This window comes from Pteropus vampyrus, unplaced genomic scaffold, assembly GCF_000151845.1.
Source record: "Pteropus vampyrus isolate Shadow unplaced genomic scaffold, Pvam_2.0 Scaffold86, whole genome shotgun sequence".
Classification (NCBI taxonomy): Eukaryota; Metazoa; Chordata; class Mammalia; order Chiroptera; family Pteropodidae; genus Pteropus; species Pteropus vampyrus.
The window spans coordinates 4,920,289-4,934,907 of record NW_011888867.1 but is presented as its reverse complement, the minus strand read 5'-3'; the positions used below and the strand labels follow the sequence as shown (position 1 = coordinate 4,934,907).

At 41.9% G+C, this 14,619-nt stretch overlaps 1 protein-coding gene across 5 annotated transcripts in view; it reads left to right on the top strand.

Moving 5' to 3' along the window:
• The window catches only part of PEX14 (peroxisomal biogenesis factor 14), a 121,954-nt gene that overhangs the window by 60,645 nt on the left and 46,690 nt on the right, over positions 1-14,619 (top strand). Inside the window, exon 1 of one of the 5 annotated variants that reach the window (XM_023532641.1) lies at positions 11,339-11,838. The exons of 3 other annotated variants lie outside the window; for them this stretch is intronic. The gene's annotated coding sequence lies outside the window, so the exon portion shown is untranslated. Of the gene's footprint in view, positions 1-11,338; positions 11,839-12,218; positions 12,272-14,619 lie in introns of those variants that run through there. One more of the 5 variants, XM_023532640.1, reaches the window with a different exon arrangement.

Genomic DNA, 14,619 nt, shown 5'->3' with positions numbered 1-14,619 from the left:
AAAGGGTGGATAGGGTGATCTCTGCTCTAGTGGAGAGGTCGAATGGTTACATTACACAATCTTCTAGAGCATCTTGCAGCAAATACATGGGTTATATTAAAAATTGCAATCATATCATTTTTTATAGTAAATTGCTGACCTTATGCAGTAGAATCAGCTTTATTGAATTTCGCCAAAAATGCGTTTATAATTCTGCCATACACACATGATATTCATGTCCTTGCTGTCCACGTGGAAATGTCCCTTTTTATGATGTTAAATCAAATCGGCTTTCTCCGGAGCTGCCGTGCCTCACCTTTAAGATCCACTCTGAGGAACCGGACCCCGCGTGCAGAGCGCGCCTCCGTCAGCACGGATGTCCTCACTCGCTGGAGCTTTGCCCCAGCGACGCTGACTTCGCCTTTAGATTATTGTGAGGTGTCCGGGGCAGTTAATGGACATCGTGTATGCTGCTGAATGCTCACATGGCCTTACCGTAATTACTCTGTTTGTTTTGAGGAAATGGTAGGTATTTGTTGAAAAGGATTTCATGGTCAGCCAAGAGGACAGTTAGTTCTCAGCTATTCCCTTGTGACTATTCGTCACAAAAGTTTAATCTTAAACCAGGTTTTTTTTAATTCTCTATAGCTCTGTTCCCTTTCCAACCCCTGTGGGATCAGGGATGCAAAATATAATTTGAATGTTAGTCTAACAAAAAAACAGGTCAGGAAGTTGTAATGCATATTACAACTGAATGAAACATAAAAATTTTTAAATTTGATTTTTAGAGTCATTTGCTCCAACTTTGTCACTCTTTTTCATATATCTGTTATCTATATATCTGTGTATGTGTTTGTATAAATTGCTCGTTCCGAGACAGTTCTGCACACAGAGGCAATACGATACAGTGCGAAAATCACCCATCCTTCCATCTAGTCACTAAGCATTTATTAATCGTACATTTCCTTCATGTCCCAACATTTGTGCAAAGCACTGAACGTACACAAATAAGATTTAATATTGGTAGTCTAGTAAGCAGGTGTAGTAGGGGTGGTAAAATATTGCAGGTGCTGTAATAGGTATTCACACAGAGGCCCAGAGGAGGGAATGATTAGTTCTGTGGTGGGTGATGAGGACTAGCAGGGAAGGATTAAAAAGGAGTCTGCATAGGGTCCCTTTCTAGGAGTCCCCCGAGAGGATTAGTTGTATTTAGGGCTCGGGGAGCAGTGGTGACTTTATTCCATGCAGGGATGGGATGGGAACATAGTCTGCAAGGCCAGCAACGGGCCGGAGATTCAGGCTGACGAGTTGGAGAGGTGGGCGGGGGTCAGCCTAATGTGTGCTCACTCCAGGGTTTGGGTTTTATCTCGTGGACAGTGGGGAAGCCATTGAAGAGTTTTATGTAGGATAGTAATGGATCCTATTTGTGTTTCAGAAGCCTCTCTCCGAAGGTGGGGTGGGCAGCGAGGAGCGCTCTGCAGTAATTCGGGTGAGAAATGATAGGGGAGCAAGGGCAGCCGTGGGGCTGGAGAGGATGCATTAGGGAGCGCGAGGGAGTGCAGCGTGTGGGAATTGGCGGCTGAAAGGATGCGGGGAGTAGCAAGAGGGAGGAGTCTGGGCTCGGGGAGCCGGTGTGGAGGACAGACAAGAGTGGGAAGCGTGCTGGGCCAGGAGTCGGAGACAGCGTGAGGGGAAGGGAAGGCCTGGGAGGGACGCCGTGGAGACCCCGGCAGCATGGCTGGTGATCGCGCCGTCACATGCACCACGGCCAGGCTGTGCTGCGCTCCTGGCTTTCGGAGCCGCTCGCGCAGGGTGACTGTTAGGCTCACACTCTTCACACAGACACTGTTAAGTGGTTTCACTGAAATCTGAGGCCCTCTGAAAAAAGAGAAGATGGCATTTGTGAAGCAAGTGTTATTTTATCTGGAAATGGCTTCTCAGTGAGAAGCCTGTCACTGCCGCCTGACGAAGCCAGCCTCTCCTGCCAAGCGAGTCCCACCGAATTGGACCATGATCGCAGTGGCCTGCACTCCCTCCTGCCACTGAAAACTCGTCTTCCCGAAAGTGCTCCCCATCTTCTGCCCCTTATTTGCTCTTCCCCGAGTGTGTCTGTCTGTGTCATGTTTGTATGTGTTTCCACTGCTGTTCTCCGGACAGCCGGTCGGCTTTGCTGCCGTGGCCTCCACGGGTCTCAGGGCCTGACGCGGTGGTTACAGCGACCTGACCCTGCGTGCGCCTTGGTTTGCCGGCAGCAGATGGCCTTCTCGGCCTTTTCTTACAAATTGATGAGTCTGAGGGGTAAAAACTGTCACTGTCATGGAGCTAAGGCAGAAAGCCTGAGGGTCAGAAGCTCCAACGGGAGTGGGGGTATAAAGACCTGGTTGGTAATAAGTGACTTCCTGGAGACCCCAGGGTGACCGTCGGGATACTGATTTCCAGGTCTCCTGTGGGAGAGATGGGGACAAGTATGTCACTTTTTCGAGGACCTCCTCTTGCACTGGCCCAGCTCTACCCGAGGGCCCGCAGGCACTGCAGCTGTGGTGGATCCGCCTTTTAAACGGCTTTGGCCTCGGACTGCCCATGCAGCTGTCCCAGCAGAGTGGACTTGTTTGGGCAGTGAATTATGAACTGCAGTTTTGAAAAGCATAGAGGGTGAATACTTAAAAAGTATGTCTGAAAGCACGTTTCTTCTCCGTAGGCATCTCGCTCAGTTGACTTTTGTCCATTCTGCCTTTCCATGGAAAACAGCCTCCTTGCTTGACTTGGGGCGGCTTTAAAGCGGCGGTCCCCAACCTTTTTGGCACCAGGGACCAGTGCTCCTATGAGAATCTAATGCCTGATGATCCTAGGTGGAGCTTAGGTGGTGATGCTAGTGCTGGGGAGTGGCTGCAGATACAGAATGAAGCTTTGATCACTGGCCCACCGCTCACCTCCTGTGCAGCCCTGTTCCCGACAGGCCATGGACCAGTACCGGTCCACGGCCGGGAGTTAGGGACCCCTGCTCTAAAGTATATGCTGGACATCTCTGGGATTGATCCCTCCCGTCTCCTTACCAAGACTGCCTTCAGGACGGGATCACTCCCCACCAGGAACTCACACCAGGTCCGCCTAGTGCACCCACGCAGTCTCTCACTGGCCAGTTCCGTCCCAGAAGCGGTCACCATTGTGGTCCTCTTTGGTCGCTTTCAACTCTTTCTTCTGCTTTTTTTATTACAAATTTTAAATATTAAAAATTTTCTAATGAATGGTATGGATGTTGGGTGTTGTTATGCTCTCACTCTGCTAACTAATTCTTTAAGACGTTGACCTAAAGAGCTCTTTTCTCTTTCATGTTTTCCTTCGTACATAGTGGGGAAAAGACAAGGAAAGTCATGGAGAAAAACATGTTAAAAAAACAAGAGGGGAAAATCATGGGTTTCAGGGCCTCCCTGCAAAGGAAACCCCAAAAAAGCGCCTCTCATTGCAGCAGTTAAATGGCAGCGATTAACCTGGCAGAATGTTCTGCGTGTGAGAGACAAGCCAAGGAGCTGTGTACTCGAAACTGGACTCTAATCCTCGGGGAGGAGAATAGTTAAATAATTTGTTTTGGAGGTGCACGAGCAGAGCCGGCGAGGTGTGAGAGGGTGTGCGCACGCGCACGCGCGTGTGTGCGCGCCTCTGTGTGCGGAGCCTGTGTTTACCGAGAATCCCCCGGAGGTCGATATTTATTAGCACCTGTGTGCTGTCATGAAGAACACAAGCTGCTGTTGCTCGTTCATTAGGTTTTCAGAAGAGTCTGGGCCTCACCTGTGGCCAGGTGTTGCATCATAACAGTGGAACTTGCTTCATTCTGGCCCCTGGGACACACAGGAATAGATTCGAGAGACCGGATGAGAGAGACGAAGACAGAGATGCAGGAATTAGGGGAAGAAAGCAGAATAATTTTGGAACATGTGCATGGCACTGACTCTAGGTCAGAGCATTCCAGCTAACTGGGCTGGCACTCACGAACCAGGTGGCCATGCCACAGAGCACTGTGCGGAAGGGACAGCTTAGAGGCAGCCTTCTCCATGCAGGCGTCCTCTGGCAGTGCCCAGTGCTGTTGGCAGGGTTCATCTGTGCCATGCTGCAGGGCTGGGATTTGTGGGAATGACGGGATTAGCAGTGTGTCCTGTCTGCCCCTTTCATGGCACCTTTGTCTTTCTCCCCGCTGGCTACCGTTTGTGTGTCGTTAATGCTTTGCCCCTCTGGAAGGTGCTCCGTTTCTCCCTAGGTACTCCCAGAGCTTGGCAGCCGCCATCAAAATTCCACAGGATAGGCCGACACGTGGCAGAGGGGAGCTGTGCACATCTGTCCCCGTGCCCCTCATTAGGGGATGGGCTCTTCAGTGACGTGTGTTCCTTTTAGGCTCAGTCTCTGTCGGTCTCTACGTGAGCATGAAGGGCTTCTATTATACTAATAGGGAGCCCTGGGGACGCTGGTTACAGTGTGATAATTGTCCCCGCGGAGGCCAGAGCAGTGGGTGTTCGCTGACCTCATCCTGGGGGAGCGCTGATGAAACCGGGGCTCTGCCGCACCTCCCGATGTGGGGGTGAGGGGAGAAGGCTGCCGGCGTTTCTTCTCCTGCTTCATTATTATCAGGCTTGCTTGTCTTTGGGGTATTTCATCCAAACGTCTTTAGTTTTGCTTAAGAACCTTTAAGAGCTGATGAGCCTGATGGAAAATTTTCTATAGTAACTCAGCACAGCAACACACTTCACAAATACCAGCTAATTAATCCTCAGAGCAGCGTGGGGACCGCGGAGCGGGTGATGGTGGCACTGGTGTTTTTTATCCCCATTCGATAGTCTGAGAGACTGAGGTATCTGGAAGAGTCTGTGACTTGGCGCCATGGGGTGAGGGCACAGACCTGAGGTCAGAGCTGTCTGCCTTCTGGCTGCTGTTGGAACTGTTGGGTCCTGCCTTGAAGTCACTTAGAAAATCACCCTGGGGTCTGCCTCTCCTCTCATCACCCGCCCCCTCCCCCTCCCCTGCCCCCGCCACCAACCACCACCACATGGTGCTGCATCTTGGACATAGTTCATGTCCAGAAATGCAGGTCTCGATCATCAATTTTAATTACTCCTGGTGGTCTGCTGAGAGTATATACCCTAATTTATTTTAACCAGTCCCCTTGATGGACATCTAAATTATTTACATTTTTCACTATTATAACTCTTCTTTCATATCCTTGAGAAATAGGTATTTTCTTAGTTTTCTGATTACCTCGTTAGGGCAGAAACCTTAGAGTTGGAACCCTGGGTTAAGAAAATGGGCTCGTTTTTATTTGACTGTGCTTTGCTCACCTGCTCTTTACACAGGTTCCGCAGCTGCCAGTCTCAGCAGCAGGGGGTCAGCGCTCTTGGTCACAAGTTTAAACTCCACGTAGGCAAGTCTGCCATCTTTTATAGTTTCTTCTTTTGGTGACGTGTAGAAACCCCCCAACCTCAAGAGCGTAGAAGTATTCATCTGCTTTTTACTTCTGGTTTTAGTTTTCTTTCGGGGATAGTTATCACACTGAACCAATTGGATGGTTCAGGGCAAATTTAGCTATAATGCCCCGTTGCTCTATTGTTTCATTAATAGAGCAACGGGGCATTATAGCTAAATTTCTTCCTAGTGACCAGCCTGATTGTCCTAGCACCATTTATCGAGCAATTTCTTTCTTTTCCCAGTCATTTCATGTCGCTTCTATCATATATGAAATTTTTCACTACACTGATTTGGAATCTGGGATATTCTGTTCTCATTCTTGATACACGTATTGGTTGGTATGGTTATACTGCAAAGTCTATTATTGTAGATTTGTTACATATTTTTTCTGTTAATGTAAGTTATACTCTTTCTTTTTTCCTTTTTAGCATATTCCTGGCTCTTCTGGCCCTCGTGCACTTCTAAACTTATTTTAGAATCACTTTATCACATCTCTTCCTCTTGATCCCACCCCACCTTTTGGAATTTTGATTATTACATTCAACATAGAAATTACTTTGGGAGGAATTGGCCTCTCTGCAATATGCTGGCTTTGCATCCATGAAGGTGGTGTCCTGTAGTTCCTACCCATTTTTTTAAGTTCTAAGTATTTTTAATTTATTTGTTGCTATAGGGCCTTTATTTTCCGTATATTTTCTAATTGATCTTTGCTAATATTTAGGAAAGCTGTCAATTTCTGTGTGTTTAAATTATAATATTCTTTTTAATAGTCCTAATTGTTCGTATTGGTTCTCTTAGGTTTTCTCATTAGCATATCATGTAAAAATAATATTTTCCCTTTCCAGTGTTACATGGCTTTATTATTATTTTGGCCGGGCCTTCCAGAAGAGGATTAATTAAATACGAGTGCTCAAGGAAGTAAATGGTTATGATCTCACTACCTCCTTCTCTTCAAAGCATTAATTTAGAAATGAAGGGCATAGGAATATGAAAGAAATAATCATAATGATCCCTAGATGCTTGCTCTCCAAGGCACTCTATTTTTCACTTTTGGCCAAAATTGTTTGACATGCTCATAACAGCCTTGTTTGTATTAGAAGAGAAAATCTGCCTTCTTTCTTTTTTTCTTGATGGAAAAACTGAAAGACAGTGGACGTGACTTCCAAAGTCACTTGGCCAATAGATCGATGACAAGATCATAATTTTTGCACCCTGTGTGAGACAAAGCCACTGCCTTGGAGGGCTATGTGAGGGGCTGGTGGTCAGTAATCGAAGCTGCTGCAGCTTGCCAGCACCACTGTAGGCCTTCTTACACACAGCAGAATCCGAGCTGAAAAGGGCGAGTTTTGGGCTGAAGGAGTACATAAAACATGAACACTGTGGGACATTGAAAGTGACTATCATGTAGAAATAGAGACCTTTCCCGTCTCGAGGACAAGTATACTGGTGGCAGCTTCTGTGTCATCAGGCTGCTCTGACCCTCACCCTGAGACAGATGATGGGAATGGATGGAACAGTGGGGTCATTTTATTAACTCGGGGCTGTAGATTCGGGTAGGGCACCGTGTCCAGTCACTACTTCCGGTTCCCTCTGTGCATTGCCACCAGGTGCTAAGATTCAAACTGCTTTTGCCTGTCTCTTCCCTTCATAGAGACTTTGGACAGCTCTTCATTTCTTACAGGATTAAATCCTGTCTGCTTAGACTCTTTTCTCCATTTTTAAATTTTGGACAGTTTCAAATTTATAGAAAAATTGGATGGTTCAGTGAACACCCAGATACCTTTTATTCAGTTTCTTAGTTAATTAACATTTTGCCACATTTATCTGTTTCTCACTCTCTTTCTACACACACACGTGCATGCACACACACTTTTCTGACTTTAAAAGTGAGTTGCAAATATCACACTTCAACCCTAATTACTTCAGCATATAGCTAGCTCCTAAAATAAGACATTCTCGTACATAACCACATCAATGATCACACCTAAGAAAGTTAACATTGCCCCCCAAAACTGCCCCCAAATTTCTTTCATAGCCTATGATCAGGGCTCATGCAGGGCATTTCACTGCTGCATATTCTTATCGAGAACTGTCCTCTTGCCTCTTCTTGCTTTACTTGTCATTTCGACTTCTTCGAAGGGGTCAGGTCAGTTTTATAGACTGTCACACATTTTGGATTGTCTCATTGTTTCCTCTTGATAAGAATAAGCGTAAACATTTTGGGCAAGAATGCTTCATAAGCAATATTATGTGCATGTTATTACATCACACAGAGGGCAGCGATGCCAGTCTTCCCATTGGTGAGGCTGCGTCGTCATTTGGTTAATGAGGTGACTGCCAGCTCTCTCCATTGTCAAAGGTGTATTTTCCTCTTTGTAATTAATAGGTAATCTGAGAAGGGCTTCTTTGAGATCATGTTATCTTGTTGCTCAACAACCTTTCATTCTGTGGTTTTAGCATCCATCGAAGTTCCTCGTTTGAATCAGCTATTTCTTTGGGATTTTAAAATCTGTGATTTTCTAATTTTGTTATTTCTTATAAATTTATTACCTCGTATTCTTCTGTAAAGAAGAGCTGTTCTCCTCTCTCCTAGCTCTCTCTCTCTTGCTCTCATTTTCTATCAAGTATTATTGTATACTTAGTTCAGAGTGTTATAATCCGTTATTATCATATTTCTTTTTAATGCTCACATTGTTCCGAGTCTGGTTGGTGGGCGCCCGTTCAGGTTGGCTCCTGGGTCCTTTGCTTTTTTGCAGATTAGTGTGTCAGGTATACCCTGTGCTGTCTGTGCCCCAAGCCTGAAATCAGACGTTTCCTCAAGGTTTCTTTCAGTGAGAATGATACTTAGAAGCCAGGATCTGGACACTAGTGTGTTGCTCTTGAGCTGTCCTTGCTTCCTCGTCTTCTTTAGTGCATAGAACCCCCTTCCACACACACACACACACACACACACACACACACACACCCCACACAACACACACACACACAGTTTTGTTTGTATTTATTCTTATGTTATGTGTGTATACATATGCATACAATCCAAACTTAACATGACAGAATTTTCCTTACCTCTCTTATTGTATATTTATATTTCTTTTTTCTTACAGTTGAAAAACTGGGTTCTTAACAAGTTTGATAGATTGTCCTTTCTTGTGTCCCATAATATAAAATGGTTTTTAAATTCCAAAGCAAATTATCAACATTTTTTTGGTAAAGCTTAAGGTTTCTTCGCAGTTCTTTTTGTCCTAAGATTAGATCAGTAGTTCTTAAAGTGTAGTCTGCAGAGCACTGGGGGCTCCCCAAAACCCTCTTGATCAGAACGGTTCCCACAGCCAGTAGTAAGGCGTTATTTGCCTTTTCCACTGCGTTGGCGTGTGCGCTGCTGCCTTCTCACTCTTTTTACTGGTGTGTACTTGCAGTTTTAGAAAAAGCCTGTTTCACTTAAGAGCGTCCTTGATGAAAGAGTAAAAATGATTAATTTCATTCTGTCTCGCCGCTTGGGTGTGCATCTTTGTAATATTCTGTATGACACGATAGGAAACGTGCGTGAGTGCTGCCCACCGAAGGACAGTGTTGTCCGAGAGGCACTTACTTGTATGATCATTTGAGTTATGAGCTGAACTAGCTGCTTTTTTCTTGGATATCAGTTTTACTCAACTGAATGACAGAAACTGTGATAAGTCAGACTTTAGTATTTGGAAGATGTTTTCTCAAAAACAAACAAAGTGAGCTTGTAGTTTTGAGGAAAACATACTGACAGTATTTGTTGTCATTAATAAAACTAAAGCTTTCTAATGAAATTAGAATTTTTAAAACGTGTTTCTACCACCATGAGGTACACAGTTTCCTGATACTTAAAAAAATTCTGATGAGGTCATGGTGATATTAACGAATGTGCTTTTTTATATCGTGTAAGAAGTAGATCAACATTTGGAAGCTCTGCGTACCGTAGTGAACCAATATTTCATTGGTTCACTGATTTTTCCAAATTACACTTGAGAAAAATATCCATTCAAAGTGGAAGATAGACCAATGGATTTTAATGGAACAAGATATGAGAGCTTATTGATATGGTTTCAGATACCACATTGCAACTAATCCTTAAGAAACTACCACTTGTCTGGTTTGGGGGTAATATCACGGAGGAATACCCACAACTGTCCAAGAAAGCCATCAAAAGACTTCTTCCTTTTTCCACTATATATTTGTGCTAGGCTGTATTTTCCTCATTTGCTTTAACGAAACCAACTTATCACAATAGATGAAATGCAGAGCAGATATAAGAGTCCCATTGTCTTCTGTTAACAGACATAAAAGAGATTTGCAGAAAAGTTAAATTGTGCTACTCTTTTTATTATTTTTTGTTATTGGAAACTTGATTTTTAAATAAAAATGTTATTCATATTAACATAAGTTTATTATCCTTTTTTAATGAATTAATATTTTTAAATTTCTCAGTTCCGATTTTTAATGTGACAAGTATCAATATGTGTGATCCTCATTAACAAAAGTTGTTTGAGATTTTTAATATTTTCTAAGAACGTGAAGAGGGGTAGAAACCAAAATAGTTGGAAACACTTCCGTTCCATTCTCCCTCTTCCTGCCTTTTGTGTTATTGAGGAATTTTTTTTTTTCTTTCCAGTTTAGTGCTGCGTAGATTTCAGACCCTACAAGATGTTATTATTTTACACAGTCAGTATTTATTTGTATTCTTTCCTTCGTTCCTATACCCTCCTGCATGTTTGTGCTTCTGTCTGGGATCACATTCCTTCTGTCTGACAAACCCCGTCAGTATTTCATTTAGTCAGGTCTGCTGGTGATGAATCTTCTGATTTTATTTGTCGGGAAATGACTTCATTTCTCTTCGTTTTTAAAAAGGCTTTTTAAATTTTGAAATGATTCTTTTAATACTTAATATTTTAAAATAAATTGCAAGAGTAGTCCAGAGAGTTCTCATATACCTTCCACCCAGATTCCTGAATTGCTAACCTTTAGTTTATCAGATTTATTCTTTCACCCCACTTCCTCCTCCCGCCCTACCCCCTTTTTTCTCACTCCCCCCACCTCTCGCCTTCTCTCTCCCTCCTTATACATACATGTATACACGTGTGTGTGTACATACGTCAGGAAAATAATTTGATAACATCCTGTTATGTAATCTACAGACCTTGTTCAGATTTAGTCAGTTGTCCTAATAACATCCTTTATAGCAAAATATATATATATATATATATTTTCTAGTTCACAATTCAGTCCACGATCATGAATTGCTTGTGAATCGCTTAGCCTCCTTTAATTTGAAACAGTGTTCCTCAGGCTTTCTTTGTCTTTTGTGACCTTGACATTTTTGTAGGATGTAGGCCAGTTTTGTACCCTGTATGTGAATTTGGATTTGTCTGTTTTTTCCTCATGACTAGATTGAGTTCTTGCACTTTTGATAGGAATACCTCAGAAGCGATTTTGTGTCTTAGTGCATCATATCAGGAGGCATATGACATTGATTTGTTCCACTGGCGGTGATTTCACTTTGGTCTGTTGGTTGAGGTGGTATTGCCCTTGTTTCTTTATAAAGTTATATTTTCCCCTTTGTAATTAATGTCTTTTGAGGAGATACTTTGAGACTGTGTAATTATCCTATTTTTCATCAACTTTTACCCACCATTTTTAGCATCCATTCATGACTCCTATCAGTTATTATGAGGGTTGCTGAATGGAGATTTTCTAATCCTTCCACTTTCGAAATATAGTTATTGTGCTGCATAGTGACGTTTCAGACCACACGTGTGTTGTGGTCCCATGAGATTATAATAGAGCTGAAAAATTCCTATCGTTTAGTGATGTCTTAGCCCAGGACTTCAAAGGATTTGCCAAGGCTGAAGAGGCTGCAGAACTAACAAGGATGTGGTTGAGATGGCAAGCAACTAACCCGGGTGTGGATGGCAGTGACACTGAGGAGCTCCTAGGGCTGGTTCCTGAGGAATAATTAACTGATGAGCTGTTGGAACTAGAACAGAAACGCATAGCTGATGAAGAGGCAGGAGAAAAGGAAACTGCAGGAAAAGAGAAAGGAGGAGAACCCCTAAGAAAATTCACAGCGAAGGTCTTAGCAGAAGCTTTTGCAGACCTCAAGAAGCTTCTTAAAAAGTTTGCAAACATGGACCTCAGCACCGAAAGGTTTTCATTAATAGTGAGGGATGTTCATGGTGCGTGATCTGCGTACAAGCAAATCTGTGATGGAAAAAGGAAAAGAAAGCAAGCAAACCACCAGGAACATATTTTGGAAGAGTGACATCTTCTCAGGAAGCACTTCAGGCAGGTCCTTTAGGAAGGAATTCCAGAAGAAGGCATTGTTATCATAGAAGGTGGCAGCTCCATGTGTGTCATTGCCCCTGAAGACCTTCCAGTGGGGTAAGATGTGGAGGCGGGAGACAGTGGCACTGATGATCCTGACCCTGTGCGGGCCTAGGCTAATGTGTATGTTTTTGTTTTTAACAAAAAAGTTTAAAAAGATAAAAAAAAAATTTTTAATTTTAAATAAGAAGCAGCTTATGAATAAGGATATAAAGAAAGAAGATATTTTTGTAAGCTGTACAAAGTGTTCGTGTTTTAGACTAAGTGTTACTACAAAAGAGTCAAAAGTTTAAAAAATTTAGAAAGTTTATAAAGTAAAAACATTACAGTAAGCTAAAGTTAATTTGTTATTGAAGAAAGAAAAATATTTTAAAATAAATTTAGTTTAGCCTAAGTGTACAGTGTTTATAAACTTCGTCAGCGTATGGTGACGTCCCAGGCCTTCACGTCCACTGACTCACCCAGAGCAGTCCTGCAAGCTGCGTTCATGGTGAGTGCCCTGTACAGGTGTGCCATTTTTAATCTTTAGAACATTTTTACTGCTCCCTTTTATGTTTAGATATGTTTAGATACACAGATACTTACCATTGTGTTACAGTTGCCTACAGCATTTAGTACAGTAACATGCTCTACAGGCTTGTAGCCCAGGAGCAATGGGCTATACACCCTGTGGCCTAGATGTGTAGCAGGTTATACCGTCTAGGTTTGTGTTAAGTGCGCTCTGTGATGTTCACGCAATGTCAAAATCGCCTAATGACACATTTCTCACAAGATATCCCTCATCATTAAGTGACGCATGACTATATTCCTGCTGGTATTGAATTCTAGATTGGCAGTTATTTTCTTCGAGTAATTTAAAGATGTTATTTCATTATTTTCTGACTTCCATTGTCATTTGTCAGTCCTGTTACTACTCCTTTGATGGTAATGGCATCTTTTTCTTTGCTGGCTGCTTTTAAGATTTTTTTCCCAGTTTTTTTAAAAGCAGTTTTGCTCTGATTTTCTTTAGGTGATTTTCTTTGTAGTTATCCTGCTTGAGTTTTGTAGAGCCTTTTATGATATGGCTTAATTGCCTTTTGTTAGTTTTATAAAATTATTGACCATTATATCTTTAAGTATCGTTTCTCTCTTGCTCTCGTTCGCTTCTCTTTCTTGGGCCCCAGTTATAATTATGTTAGAGCATTTTTCCATCTCCCAAGTGTCTTTTATGCTCTACCCTGATTGTGCATCCTTTTCCTCCTCTTTCTTTTACGGACTTATCTTCTGGTTTACTAATACTCTCTTCTGCTATGTCCAATTACTAATACTCTCTTCTGCTGCGTCCAGTTTGCTTTTAAACTATTGAGTTCTTAATTTCAATTAGAACATTTTGCAATTATAGAGTTTCCATTTGATTCCTTTGGATCTGCTTTGATTCGTCTGTCTCTGTGCGCTAGTATCAACACTATCTTATCACATGTTTTATTGTCTATTAGAGTTCATCTTCTCTCACTGTTTTTTTTTTCAATTTTCAGAATCTTCTTGGCTTTTTTTGTTTATTACTTTCTGTATAATTTTCAAAGTTAGCGTGCTCAGTTAGAAAAGAAAAAGATGCTGTTGGTATTCTAAAAATTGAAATCATTTTAAATCTATAGATTAAGACCGATGACATCTTTATGATATTGATACTAACTATATGAGAATAAGGTAATCCTTTCTATTTATTTGTTTTCTTTAGTGTCCCTTAGTATTTGTATATAGATTTTGCCCATTTATTTTAAAATTTTTGTGTTGATATTTTGTCTTTTGTTGCTATATTGAATGGTATGTGTTCTTATGTCTTCCATCCAGTTTTTCAATTTAAGCGTGATTTTATATACTAATTTTGAATGTAGACACCTGGCTAAATACTTATATTGCTTATAATAATTTCTTTATCAGTTAATTCATATTAGTTTTCCAGGTACTATCAGGGAATAATAATTTTACCTCTTCTTTTTTGAGTTTTTTTGAGATTTTCATTTTTGAGATTTTCCTCAAACATCTGGTGATCCCTGGCTGTTTATTATTTGAGAGAAAGGCCCTAAAAAACTGATTAGAAGGTCTCTGGGCATGAATCCTTTTTATCAGGTTAACGTAGGGTGAGTTAAAATCAGAATCAGAGCTATGTGTTCAGGCTGCCATGTCCAGCTGGAAGTCTCCCCAAAAGAAAATTTCAAGAGCAATTTTGACTCTACAAAACTTTCACTGTATACGCAGCTTTAGTCTCCGGCTAAGGTTTGATTCTAGTTGATGTTCAAGATGTTAACAGTATTTGCTTCTGGACGTTGGGCTTATAAGTGATTTTTCTCATCTGGCTCCTTTCAGCTTTTCTCTGTTAAAACAGTTGTTTGCAATTTTTGAATATTGCTTTCATAATCAGAAAACTATCAAAAGGAGTGAGTTTCTTCATGCTCCTTCTTTCAACCACCATCAATCTGTGGGCTATTTGGAAAAATCGAAGCAGAACATGGAGTTTTCAGTAAATTTTGTGCAGTCAGGTGGCTAGATACTGGACGTAAGTTAAAGAGATTTTTTTATTCAGCTGTTTTCTCAGATCAAGAATTTTCTGAAATTAAGGGCTGACAGACCCAACTTGTTGACACTACTCAGATTCCACGAAGGCAAAAATGAAGACTTTCTTATTCTTTGATTTACCTCTGACTCCAGCACAATGCCTACCTCAGCAGGCTCTCTATGATTATATGTTGATAAATATATAAATTAACAGAATGTGCCACTGCTCTGAAAAATAGTACTGGGGTAATCAAATACTCGTGAAAAAAATCAGCTTTGACCCTTAGCTCATGACATACATAA